Raw genomic sequence first — 14,742 nt, 5'->3', positions numbered from 1 at the left:
TTTATGTCGCCCAATTGGCTTATGAATATTGTCCATGTTAGAATTGACATCTTTATTTAATATAAATTGAGGTATTTCAGACTTATATGTTATTGATGCTTGGGCTTTATCCAAATTATTTTCATTCAAGTAGATTTTATTCCCTTTTGGCTTTGGTTGATTAATTGGTAACTCTTGAGTTGTCAAACTCAGCAGTGGTTGAAATTGGCAGATTCTAATTGATCTAGATCGCTCTAAAGCTAGTCTTTCCACAGGGATTGCTAGGACTTGAGGATCAAACTAATTAGTCTACTTGACTTTCCTTTGCTATAATAAAGGATAACTAAGTGGGATTAAAACCCAATTATCATCACACCTGATAAGGATAACTAGGATAGGACTTCCAATTTCTCATAACTTGCCAAGAGTTTATTTTACAGTTATTTATTTATTTTACTTGTCATTCAACATACTCCCTCCTCACTTTCAAAACCCCCAATTTACAAGACTCATAACCAATAATAAGAGCATACCTCCCTGCAATTCCTTGAGAAGACGACCCGAGGTTTAAATACTCGGTTATCAATTTTAAAGGGGTTTGTTACTTGTGACAACCAAAACGTTTGTACGAAGGGATTTTCTGTTTGTTTAGAATCTATACTCACAATGCGACTATATTTTTACAAATTCTTTACTAGCAAAAATCCTAACGTCAAAATGGCGCCGTTGCCGGGGAATTACAAACATGTGCCTTATTATTGGTTATTGAAAATATTTTTTTCATTTTACTTGTTTGATTGTTTCTTTTCTTTTCCCCCTTATTTCCGATAACGATTATGAATTCTCACCCCTCTCGCTTTGAGTTTGGTTCTAATTTTGTTGAAAGAACTATGCATTAAGGTTTGAGCAATCAAAGATACATGGAGCCAAGAGGATCTGATCACCCCTTTAGGCAACAACACCCTCCTAGATATCATGGACAGAGACCATACTACAATGTATACCAAGCTGATAGATATAGTGGACCGCCTTGTAGCTACCAACAAGCCCCACCCTATGCTCAGAGACCATCCTTTCAACACAACCTCAACCCACAATACTCATAATCTTCTTTTCACCATTCGCCACCATATGATCCTTATCTGCCCCAACGCTAATCCAATTACTCCCAAGAACCACCACTCTCCTACGCACCATGTCCATATCCATCAAGCCAAGAATCACAGGTTCGCATCAAAGAATCAGTAAACCAATTCAATGCAACCCTTCATCAACTGGAGCAAGCAATAAATCAATTATCTTCCAGACGTTCGGACACTCAACAGACTCTCATAGCTTCATGTGGAGAATCTAATAAAGAATGTATTGTGAAGAAGACACAAAAAGCTCCAGTGGACAGCATAGAGCATATTCGTACTGGAACAAGTGGAGGACGCTATCATTGTAGAAGAAGAAGAGTTGGTTGAAGATTTAGGAGATGCCAAACCTCCGCAGGAATCCAGAGTTGTGGAGAATTCCGTCAAGAATGTTACAATTGACGCTAAAGAGGATGTTGCACATCCCCCAAAGCAGGTATCTTATGGAGAACTAGACGAAATTACCCGAGACACATGTTTCCTTGATGATGATGACCGCAAGTCAAGTTCTCTTGGTATTGAACTCGCATCCGCAAGTGAATTCCTTGAGACAGAAGAATCTTCCCCAAGTGAATACGAAGATGATGCAAAGGTCGACTTTTCTCAACCTCCCAATTATGACTCAAGTGACGAGGAAGATATCAGTGACTTTGATCAAGACATGGTTGAATTGGAAGAAAATTGCCAAGAAGTGGAGGAATTTACAGAAGACCACAAGGGAGTAGAGCTTGAAGAACCACTGAAAACACTGACCCCAAGGCCACTACCACCCAACACAAACTTCAAGTGGATGAAATCCTTGACCTTTATCTTCAATTTTCTACTTGAATATGGTTTGCTTGAGACAGATGGCCAGCTTAGAGCTCCTTGCAGCTTTAAGAAAAAAAGGGAAATGACCCGCACTCAGCGCTGGTATGCAAGATTCAATGAGGTTTCGCACTTCAATTTGAGGTGTAAGGATTGGTGTCAAGCTTAATTGAAAGAATCTCGGAAGCTGTTTCATCACTGCAGTGAGAATTCGGATTACTCATCACCGGACAGGAAAAATGCAGATCAAGACAAAGACGGGTGTACAAGTAGAGTTTGGGATCCTAGAATCTATTCTACCACTCAACACTCCGGGAGCCTGCAAGCCTGTTTGAACTCACATAAGGGCTTTATGTACCTTGTTTGGGACCCCGGAGGATGCTGGCATTCCAAACACTGGTGGAGATTTCTGGACGAATTCATGCACAAGCCACCATAGCAGGAAGCTCATCAAATGTCCAACTTAAGGACTTTAACTAAAAGTGCTAGGTGGGAGACAACCCACCATGGTATGATCGTTCCCCCTCTATTTTGTTCTGTTTTTGAATTTTGTTTGAACCTGAATTTTTGCATGACATTCACTGCATTTTGCATTCTGCATACTACATAAAAAAAAGAGAGAGCACGCGACGCGACAGCGTCGATGACGCATCCGCGTCACAAGTGTAGTAAAAGAAAAGGAAAGTGAACAGAGAGTTATGCTGAAGCAAGGCTGGAGGTATGCCTCACACGATCGCGTCATTTGCGGAAAATACCTCCCACGCGTCCGCGTCACTCACGCGAACGCGTGATCTGGATATCGGCGTAAAGATCCAACGCCCAGAAAGTTGGGCTGGAATCGTGAGGCTATTGTCCGTTTAGCACAAAACAAACCACGCGTGCGCGTCCTTGACTCGACCGCGTCACTTACACAACACCCATCCCACGCGAAAGCCTGAGCAACGCGATCGCCACCCCTCTCTTCCTTCTTCCACTCCCCTCTTTCTCACTCCCCTCCACCACTGCACCACTACCACAAGCCTCTGACCGGCACTGCGCCCTTCGCTGGTGATGAGCGGATAATTTATACGCTTTTTGGCATTGTTTTTAGTATATTTTTATTATATTTTTATTAGTTTTTAGTTAAAATTAACTTTTCTGGACTTTACTATGAGTTTTTGTGTTTTTCTGTGATTTCAGGTATTTTCTGGCTGAAATTGAGGGACCTGAGCAAAAATCTGATTCAGAGGCTGAAAAGGACTACAAATGTTGTTGGATTTTGACCTCCCTGCACTCAAAGTAAATTTTCTGGAGCTACAGAAACCTAATTGGCGTGCTCTCAATTGCGTTGGAAAGTAGACATTCTGGGCTTTCCAGCAATGTATAATAGTCCATACTTTGCCCGAGATTTGATGGCCCAAACTGGCGTTCCAAATCAGCTCAAAACTGCCCGGCGTTAAACGCCGGAACTGGCACAAGAATGGGAGTTAAACGCCCAAACTGGCACAAAAACTGGCGTTTAACTCCAAGAAAAGTCTCTACACATGAAAGCATCAACGATCATCCCAAGCACACACCAAGTGGGCCCGGAAGTAGATTTTTATGTCATTTACTCATTTCTGTAAACCCTAGGCTACTAGTTCTCTACATATAGGATCTTTCAATATTGTATTTTCATCTTTTGATCATTTTAGATCTTAGGATCATCATTGGACGTCTAGTTCTTAGATCATTGGGAGGTTGGCCATTCGGCCATGCCTAGACCTTGTTCTTATGTATTTTCAACAGTGGAGTTTCTACACACCATAGATTAAGGTGTGGAGCTCTACTGTACCTCGAGTATTAATGCAATTACTATTGTTCTTCTATTCAATTCAGCTTGTTCTTGTTCCAAGATATCACTTGTTCCTCAACTTGATGAATGTGATGATCTGTGACACTCATCATCATTCTCACCTATGAACGTGTGCCTGACAACCACCCCCGTTCTACCTTAGATTGAGTGGATATCTCTTGGATCCCTTAATCAGAATCTTCGTGGTCTAAGCTAGAATTGATGGCGGCATTCAAGAGAATCCGAAAGGTCTAAACCTTGTCTGTGGTATTCTGAGTAGGATTCAATGATTGAATGACTGTGACGAGCTTCAAACTCCTGAAGGCTGGGCGTTAGTGATAGACGCAAAAGAATCACTGGATTCTATTCCAACCTGATTGAGAACCGACAGATGATTAGCCGTGCTGTGACAGAGCGCGTTGAACATTTTCACTTAGAGGACGGGACTGTAGCCACTGACAACGGTGATGCCCAACATACAGCTTGCCATGGAAAGGAGTAAGAAGGATTGGATGAAGACAGTAGGAAAGCAGAGAGATGGAAGGGACAAAGCATCTCCATACGCTTATCTGAAATTCTCACCAATGAATTACATAAGTATCTCTATCTTTATTTTATGCTTTATTCATAAATCATCCATAACCATTTGAATCTGCCTGACTGAGATTTACAAGATGACCATAGCTTGCTTCATACCAACAATCTCTGTGGGATCGACCCTTACTCGCGTAATGTTTATTACTTGGACGACCCAGTGCACTTGCTGGTTAGTTGTGCGAAGTTGTGATAAAGAGTTGAGATTGCAATTGAGCGTACCATGTTGATGGCACCATTGATGATCACAATTTCGTGCACCAAGTTTTTGGCGCCGTTGCCGGGGATTGTTTTGAGTTTGGACAACTGACGGTTCATCTTGTTGCTTATATTAGGTATTTTTCTTCAAAATTCTTAAGAATGAATTCTAGTGTTTCAAGGTGATGTTCTTATCATCAACAAAGCTGATTGATTCTCATCAATTTATCTCTTGAATGTAATGTCCTACTGAAGCTTGGCTAGCCATGTCTAATTCCTTTAGACTAAAGCTTTAGACTAACATTGCATGATTCCTGGAATTCTCATTAAGAATTTTGATATCCTTATTTTCTTTTTCCACTTAATTTTCGAAAAATCCAAAAAAAAATTATAAAATCTTAAAACCAGAAATATTTTATGTTTCTTGTTGAGTCTAGTGTCTCATTTTAAGTTTGGTGTCAATTGCATGTTTCTGTTCTTCTTGCATTTTTTTTGAATCCATTCATGTGTCTTAGTTTATCTTCAAGTTGTTCTTGATGATTTCCTTACTCTGATCTTTAAATTCTCTTGTCTTGAGTGTTTTGTGTTTCTCATATGCATTTTCAATTTGTTAGTGTCAATAGTATACAAACTTCTAAGTTTGGTGTCTTACATGCATTGTTTATTTGATTTTAGTTGCATTTTGATTATTCCTCATTATTAAAAATCCAAAAAATTTTTAATTTGTGTCTTTTCAAGTCAATAATACAGAGAATTGAAGATTCAGAACATTCAGCAGAGAAATTACACAGAAAAAGTTGGGCGTTCAAAACGCCCAGTGAGGAAGGAAAACTGGCGTTTAAACGCCATCCAGGGTGCCTGGCTGGGCGTTTAACGCCGAAAAGGGTAGTGTTTTGGGCGTTAAATGCCAGAATGGATACCATTCTGGGCGTTTAATGCCAGGATGGCACAAGAGGGAAGATTTTGTTTTTAATTCAAATTTTTTTCAAATTTTCATAATTTTTCAAAATCAAATCTTTTTCAAATCATATCTTTTCAATCATATGTTTTCAAAATCAATTTCTTTCCATTTTCAAGGATACTTGCTAACAATTAATGATTTGATTCAACATTTCAAGTATGTTGCCTTTTCTGTTGAGAAAGGTTTAATGTTTGAATCATATCTTTCCTTGTTAGCCAAGTCATTAATTTTCAAAATCAAATCTTTTTAAATTGTTTTTCAAATCATATCTTCTCAATCACAACTTTTTAAAACCATAACTTTTAAATAATATCTTTTTAATCACATCTTTTTCAAAATAGTTTTCAATCATATCTTTTTAATTTCTAACTTCAAAATCTTTTTCAAAATTCACTTGATTTCTTTTCCACTCTTAGTTTTCGAAAATCAATTAGTATTTTTTTTAAAATGTTTTTAAAATCTTTTTAATTTATTTTCGAAAATTTCTTCCCCTCTTCTCACATCCTTCTATTTATGGACTAACACTCCTCCTCAATGCACAATTCGAACTCCATCTTTCTTGATAAGTTCGAATTCTTCTACCTCTTCCTTCTATTCCTCTGACACCTTAAGGAATCTCTATACTGTGACATAGAGGATTCCATATTTTCTTATTTTCTTCTCTTTCATATGAGCAGGAGCAAAGACAAAAGCATTCTTGTTGAGGCTGACCCTGAACCTGAAAGGACCTTGAAGCGAAAGCTAAGAGAAGCAAAAGCACAACTCTCTGTAGAGGACCTAACAGAAATCTTCAAAGAAGAAGAACCCATGGCAGCCGAAAACAACAACAATGCCAACAATGCAAGGAAAGTGCTGGGTGACTTTACTGCACCTACTCCCGACTTTTATGGGAGAAGCATCTCTATCCCTGCCATTGGAGCAAACAACTTTGAGCTTAAGCCTCAATTAGTTTCTCTAATGCAACAGAATTGCAAGTTCCATGGACTTCCATTGGAAGATCCTCATCAGTTTTTAGCTGAGTTCTTGTAAATCTGTGACACTGTTAAGACTAATGGGGTTGACCCTAAGGTCTACAGACTTATGCTATTCCCTTTTGCTGTAAGAGACAGAGCTAGGATTTGGTTAGACTCACAACCTAAAGAAAGCCTGAACTCTTGGGAAAAGCTAGTCAATGCCTTCTTGGCAAAGTTCTTTCCACCTCAAAAATTGAGTAAGCTTAGAGTGGAAGTCCAAACCTTCAGACAGAAGAAAGGTGAATCCCTCTATGAAGCTTGGGAAAGATACAAACAATTGATCAGAAAGTGTCCTTCTGACATGCTTTCTGAATGGAGCATCATAGGTATCTTCTATGATGGTCTGTCTGAACTGTCCAAGATGTCATTGGACAGCTCTGCTGGAGGATCTCTTCATCTGAAGAAGATGCCTACAGAAGCTCAAGAACTCATTGAAATGGTTGCAAATAACCAATTCATGTACACTACTAAAAGAAATCCTGTGAACAATGGGACGAATCAGAAGAAAAGAGTTCTTGAGATTGATACTCTGAATGCCATATTGGCTCAGAACAAAATATTGACTCAGCAAGTCAATATGATCTCTCAAAGTCTGTCTGGAATGCAAGCTGCACCAGGCAGTACTAAGGATGCTTCATCTGAAGAAGAAGCTTATGATCCTGAGAACCCTTCAATGGAAGAGGTGAACTACATGGGAGAACCTTTTGGAAACACCTATAATCCTTCATGGAAAAATCATCCAAATCTCTCATGGAAGGATCAACAGAGACCTCAACAAGGTTTCAACAACAATAATGGTGGAAGAAACAAGTTTAGCAATGGCAAACCTTTTCCATCATCTTCTCAGCAACAGACAGAGAATTCTAAGCAGAGCCACTCTGACTTAGCAACCATGGTCTCTGATCTAATCAAAACCATTCAAAGTTTCATGACTGAAACAAGGTCCTCCATTAGGAATTTGGAGGCACAAGTGGGACAGCTGAGCACAAAAATTACTGAACTCCCTCCTAGTACTCTTCCAAGCAATACAGAAGAGAATCCAAAAGGAGAATACAAGGCCATTAACATGACCCACATGGCCGAACTTGGAGAGGAGGAAGAGGCAGTGATCACCACTGAGGAAGACCTCAATGGACGTCCACTAGTCTCCAATGAGTTCCCTAATGAGGAACCATGGGAATCTGAGGCTCACACTGAGACCATAGAGGTTCCATTGGATTTACTTCTGCCATTCATGAGCTCTGATGAGTATTCTTCCTCTGAAGAAGATGAAGATGTCACTGAAGAGCAAGTTGCTAAATACCTTGGAGCAATCATGAATCTAAATGACAAGTTATTTGGTAATGAGACTTGGGAGGATGAACCCCCTTTGCTCACCAAAGAACTGGATGACTTGACTAGGCAGAGATTACCTCAAAAGAGACAGGATCCTGGGAAGTTTTCAATACCTTGTACCATAGGCACCATGACCTTTAAGAAGGCTCTGTGTGACTTAGGGTCAACTATAAACCTCATGCCTCTCTCTGTAATGGAGAAGCTAGGGATCTTTGAGGTATAAGCTGCAAGAATCTCACTAGAGATGGCAGACAATTCAAGAAAACAAGCTTATGGAATTGTAGAGGATGTTCTGGTGAAAATTGAAGACCATTACATCCCTGCTGATTTCATAGTCCTAGAGACTGGGAAGTGCATGGATGAATCTGTCATCCTTGGCAGACCCTTCCTAGCCATAGCAAAGGCTGTGATTGATGTTGACAGAGGAGAATTGATCATTCAAGTGAATGAAGAATCCTTTGTGTTTCAGGCTCAAGGATATCCCTCTGTCACCATGGAGAGGAAGCATGAAAAGCTTCTCTCAAAACAGAGTCAAACAGAGCCCCCACAGTCAAACTCTAAGTTTGGTGTTGGGAGGCCACAACCAACTTCTAAGTTTGGTGTTGAACCGCCACATTCAAACTCTAAGTCTGGTGTTGGGAGGTTCCAACATTGCTCTGAGTATCTGTAAGGCTCCATGAGAGCCCTCTGTCAAGCCACTGACATTAAAGAAGTGCTTGTTGGGAGGCAACCCAATGCTATATTTATCTATTTTCCTTTGTTATTTTATGTTCTCTGTAGGTTGATGATCATGGGAAGTCACAAAATCAATTGAAAAAGCAAAAACAGAATGAAAAATAGAAAGAAAAATAGCACACCCTGGAGGAAAACCTTGCTGGCGTTTAAATGCCAGTAAGGGCAGCAAATGGGCGTTTAACGCCCAGTCTGGCACCATTCTGGGCGTTTAACACCAGAAATGGGCACCAGACTGGCGTTAAATGCCAGGAAAGGGCAAGAAGTTGGCATTAAACACCAGAAATAGGTACCAGCCCGGCGTTTAACGCCAGAATTGGCATAAAGAGCATTTTTGCTCGCCACTTGGTGCAGGGATGAATTTTTCTTGACACCTCAGGATCTGTGGACCCCACAGGATCCTCACCTACCCCACCACTCTCTCTCTTCTTCACCCATTCACCAATCACCTCAACACCTCTTCCCCAAAAACCCCTCACCTATCAAATCCCACCATTCTCTTCACCACTCACATCCATCCTTCATAAAACCCCACCTACCTCACAATTCAAATTCAAACCACTTTCCCTCCCAAACCCACCCATAATGGCCAAACCATACACCCCCTCTCCATTCCTATATAAACCCATCTTCACTTCTTCAACTTGCCCATGATGCAAGGAGATGAACACCCTTACACTAGAAGGGTCAACTTTGATCAAAGGTTGGACCAAGTCCTCATAGACATTTATGAAGAGGGCGCTCAATGGAAGAGAGATTCAAGAGGGAAGCCGGTTCAATTGAGAAGGCATGACCTCAAGCCCGTGGCTAGGGGATGGTTAGAGTTTATCCAACGCTCAATCATTCCCACTAGCAACCGGTCTGAAGTTACTTTAGACCGAGCCATCATGATTCATAGCATCATGATTGGAGAAGAAGTAGAAGTTCATGAGGTTATAGCCCAAGAACTTTATAAGGTGGCGGACAAGTCCTCTACCTTGGCAAGGTTAGCCTTTCCTCATCTCATTTGTCACCTCTGTTATTCAGTTGGAATTGACATAGAGGGAGACATCCTCATTGATGAGGACAAGCCCATCACTAAGAAAAGGATGGAGCAAACAAGAGATCCCACTCATCATGAAATCCCTGAGATACCTCAAGGGATACACTTTCCTCCACAAAACTATTGGGAGCAAATCAACACCTCCCTAGGAGAATTGAGTTCCAACTATTGCATGAATTTTGAATTTTATAACAAATTAATTATTTTGATGTAGTGGCAATATTTTGGTTTCTGAATGTATGCTTGAACAGTGCATATGTCTTTTGAATTTGTTGTTCATGAATGATTGGCTCTTGAAAGAATGATGAAAAAGGAGACATGTTACTGAGGATCTGAAAAATCATAAAAATGATTCTTGAAGCAAGAAAAAGCAGTGAATACAAAAAAAAAATAAAATAAAATAAAACGAAAAAAAGAGAGAAAAAAAAAGAAAAAAAATAATAAAGTTGTGATCCAAGGCAAAAAGAGTGTGCTTAAGAACCCTGGACAACTCTAATTGGGGATTCTAGCAAAGCTGAGTCACAATCTGAAAAGGTTCACCCGATTATGTGTCTGTGGCATGTCTGTATCCGGTGGTAATACTGGAAGACAGAGTGCTTTGGGCCACGGCCAAGACTCATAAAGTAGCTCTGTTCAAGAATCATCATACTTAACTAGGAGAATCAATAACACTATCTGGATTCTGAGTTCCTATAGAAGCCAATCATTCTGAATTTCAAAGGATAGAGTGAGATGCCAAAACTATTCAGAGGCAAAAAGCTAAAAGCCCCGCTCATCTAATTAATACTAATCTTCATAGATGTTTTTGGAATTCATTGCATATTCTCTTCTTTTTATCTTATTTGATTTTCAGTTGCTTGGGGACAAGCAACAATTTAAGTTTGGTGTTGTGATGAGCGGATAATTTATACGCTTTTTGGCATTATTTTTAGTATGTTTTTGGTATGTTTTAGTTAGTTTTTATTATATTTTTATTGGTTTTTAGTTAAAATTCACTTTTCTGGACTTTACTATGAGTTTGTGTGTTATTCTGTGATTTTAGGTATTTTCTGGCTAAAATTGAGGGATCTGAGCAAAAGTCTGATTCAGAGGCTGAAAAGGACTACAGATGCTGTTGGATTCTGACCTCCCTGTACTCAAAGTGGATTTTCTGGAGCCACAGAAGCCCCATTGGCGCGCTCTTAATTGCGTTGGAAAGTAGACATCCTGGGCTTTCCATCAATGTATAATAGTCCATACTTTGCCCGAGATTTGATGGCCCAAACTGGCGTTCCAAATCAGCTCAAAACTGCCCGGCGTTAAACGCCGGAACTGGCACAAAAATGGGAGTTAAACGCCCAAACTGGCACAAAATCTGTCGTTTAACTCCAAGAAAAGTCTCTACACATGAAAGCTTCAATGCTCAGCCCAAGCACACACCAAGTGGGCCCGAAAGTGGATTTTTATGTCATTTACTCATTTCTGTAAACCCTAGGCTACTAGTTCTCTACTTATAGGAACTTTTGCTATTGTATTTTCATCTTTTGATCATTTTAGATCTTAGGATCATCTTTGGACGTCTAGTTCTTAGATCATTGGGAGGCTGGCCATTCGGCCATGCCTAGACCTTGTTCTTATGTATTTTCAACGGTGGAGTTTCTACACACCATAGATTAAGGTGTGGAGCTCTGCTGTACCTCGAGTATTAATGCAATTACTATTGTTCTTCTATTCAATTCATCTTGTTCTTGTTCCAAGATATCACTTGTTCCTCAACTTTATGAATGTGATGATCTGTGACACTCATCATCATTCTCACCTATGAACGTGTGCCTGACAACCACCTCCGTTCTACCTTAGATTGAGTGGATATCTCTTGGATATCGCTTAATCGGAATCTTCGTGGTATAAGCTAGGATTGATGGCGGCATTCAAGAGAATCCGGAAGGTCTAAACCTTGTCTGTGGTATTCTGAGTAGGATTCAATAATTGAATGACTGTGACGAGCTTCAAACTCCTGAAGGCTGGGCGTTAGTAACAGACGCAAAAGAATCACTGAATTCTATTCCAACCTGATTGAGAACCGACAAATGATTAGCCGTGCTGTGACAGGGCGCGTTGAACATTTTCACTGAGAGGACGAGACTGTAGCCACTAACAACGGTGATGCCCAACATACAGCTTGCCATGGAAAGGAGTAAGAAGGATTGGATGAAGACAGTAGGAAAGCAGAGAGACGGAAGGGACAAAGCATCTCCATACGCTTATCTGAAATTCTCACCAATGAATTACATAAGTATCTCTATCTTTATTTTATGCTTTATTCATAAATCATCCATAACCATTTGAATCTGCCTAACTGAGATTTACAAGATGACCATAGCTTGCTTCATGCCAAAAATCTCCGTGGGATCGACCCTTACTCGCGTAAGGTTTATTACTTGGACGACCCAGTGCACTTGCTGGTTAGTTGTGCGAAGTTGTGATAAAGAGTTGAGATTGCAATTGAGCGTACCATGTTGATGGCGCCATTGATGATCACAATTTCGTGCACCAGCTGGCCACCACCCCGAACCACCCCCCTCTCATCAATCCCCAATACTCTCGCCATCCTCCACCATTGCCACCTCACCGCAGCCAACTCCGATGGCCATTACGCTACCACAGCGCCACCGTGCCTCCCTCCCGGTGCCGCCACTACCTTCCCTCTATCCTATCCCTTGTTCTTCGCATACCAGGTTCCACCGTACACCGATTTCCTTTCATTCCTAGTTCGCTGCACATTTTTCAGAATTTGTTCATATTAGGATAGATAGAGATGCATGTTTGTAGTGGATTCTAGGTGGTTAGGTAGCTAGGATTTGGATAGTAGATTTAGGCCTGATAATTGTACCGTTCCTGTTCTCTGTTTATCTATTCTGCAATTTATTCTGGCTATGATGTTGATCCTGTTCATATGTTGCTCTTAACTGTTACATGCTGTTGTTACACTGTTCTTTCTTATTCTTGCTATTTGTGCAGCCTTATTTCAATACATATGAACTATTCTTGTTATTTGTTTTCTGGGAACATCCAATTTTAGCCAGAATGCTGCCCAATTTTCTGCAAATTACTTTTCCTTCTACATTCAAGTATTGGTTTTGGCAATTCTCATTTTTTAACTGCTCTACGCATACCAAACCTATTCTTGAATGCACGGGCCAGCATTCTTTTTACTTTTGATTTCCTGTTTAATAAATTGATTTATTGATGGTCTGATTTTACTTTTTACTACTTTTATATCTATCTGAATCATCATCAATACCCTGTTTTTCCTGCTTGAATATGAGTTGACTTTTGCTTCAAATTGTGAAATTCTTGTTACTTAGGAACCAATCATCATGCCATTTACTCTGACTTCCTTTTTACTAACTCACTGACTTTCGCTTTTTAACCTCTTTTACAATTTTAACCACTTTTAACTTTCTAACTTCCCACATCCCCTTTTCACTACTTCTTTAAATTAATTTCACTCATGGCAAGATAATTGTTTTTCCTAATTAACAGACTTTCCACTTCTAACACATTTTGGACTGTGATTTCTCATCTCCGCTTTTCAACTCCAACACAATCCAAAATATACATTTACTTAACTCATTTCATTTTTCTACTGCTCCTTTGCCACATCATACTTATCTTGTTATTTGCCTACTTGTTTTCTTGCTTTTATTCCTCAATTATATCTTGAAAATTTCTGTTTTTTTTTTTAGGATGTCTGACTCTCAAGGCAAGGGTAAGAGGAAAGCAACAACCGGCAAAAAGAAAAGAGGTGAATCCTCTGGCTCCATCCTTGGCATCTTACATGATGAATTCTGGCGGGAGAAGAACTTTACCCCACAGGAAAAGGCTGATCAGTTGGTACCTTCAACTGACCTGGTAAAATTTGCAAACAAATACTGTGAGCTGAAATTCACAACCTTTGGCACCGCCAGGAACCTACACCTAGAAAGGACCCTCAAAATTTCAAAAGAACTCCAGCAGTACACCTCAGATTAGATCAAACAGAGAGACTGCTTCTTTCTGGAGAGGAACCTAACTGAGGTCAACTCATCCTGGGTCAGAGAATTCTACAGTAACTACTTTCTATCATTCCTGGATGCAGTACAGCTCAGAGGCAAACAGATTCTGGTTACTGAGGAAGCAATTGAAGAAATCCTTCATCTTCCACCTAAATCAGATCAGCCAGATGGTTACCAGAAAGCTGAGGAAGATATGAGATTCATGAGGTTTGATTGGGATGCAGTAAAGAAGGATATCACTCTTGATCCTACTGTTCCTTGGGTCATGGGAACTAGCACATTGGTACCAAAGGGAATCAGGCTTATATATCTGAATAATGAGGCTTGACTATGGCAACAGATTCTGAGCAACTATGTGATGCCGAGCACTCATGAGACGGAGGTGCCAGCTGCTATGATTACCCTCATCTGGTGTGTGATAACGGGTAAGGACCTGTATCTACCTCACTTCATCCGGCATTACATGGTCAGGGTCCATGTTAGAGGCACCCTCTCTTTTCCTTACCTGATTACTCAGTTGGGTCGCCGAGCTGAGGTCCCTTGGGAGGCTGTTGATGAAAAGCCCCCCGCAGCAGAATGCCGAAAGATCATCCCGCACAGTCGGAAGTTCCTGGCTTTCGGCTACCACCCTTCATTTCTCACAGACACTACTGAGGCAGCCACATCTTCAGCTACCCCTTCTGCTCCCACTGGACCAGCACCACCCACTGCACCCCCACATGCTCCTGAGCCCGTCTACCGTCTGGTGCACCGACTCTTTGACCGCCTAGATCAGATGAAGTGCCATCACCAGCAGCAGTTTAAGAGATCTGACCGTCGCACCAGGCAACTTTTTGAGAGGTCTAAGCATTGCCACAAGCGACTCTATGAGCACCTCAAGCTGATGATCCGCTCTGGTGGTGACATTTCCTCTGTGCCCGACACACCCTCCAACACATCTGAGGAGGAGGTGAGTGATAAACCACTATTTTATGGTATATATTATGTTTAATTTTGTGGTTTTATCATGATCCTTACCCACTTATTCATTAATTTAGTATGCTATTATATTTCCTTCCTGAAATTATTACATGGTTGAAAACTGCTTCCTAGAGA

General features: G+C 40.5%; 1 non-coding gene across 1 annotated transcript; it reads right to left on the bottom strand.

Moving 5' to 3' along the window:
- Nucleotides 1-6,700: 6,700 nt before the first annotated feature.
- On the bottom strand, nt 6,701-6,808 carry LOC130953250 (small nucleolar RNA R71). Its single transcript, XR_009075422.1, has one exon. It is a non-coding gene; the product is annotated as a small nucleolar RNA R71 (small nucleolar RNA).
- Nucleotides 6,809-14,742: the final 7,934 nt, after the last annotated feature.

This window comes from Arachis stenosperma, chromosome 9 (assembly GCF_014773155.1).
Source record: "Arachis stenosperma cultivar V10309 chromosome 9, arast.V10309.gnm1.PFL2, whole genome shotgun sequence".
In the NCBI taxonomy this organism is placed as follows: Eukaryota; Viridiplantae; Streptophyta; class Magnoliopsida; order Fabales; family Fabaceae; genus Arachis; species Arachis stenosperma.
Note: the sequence above shows the minus strand (reverse complement) of the source record. Positions and strands in the feature narration are given on the sequence as shown.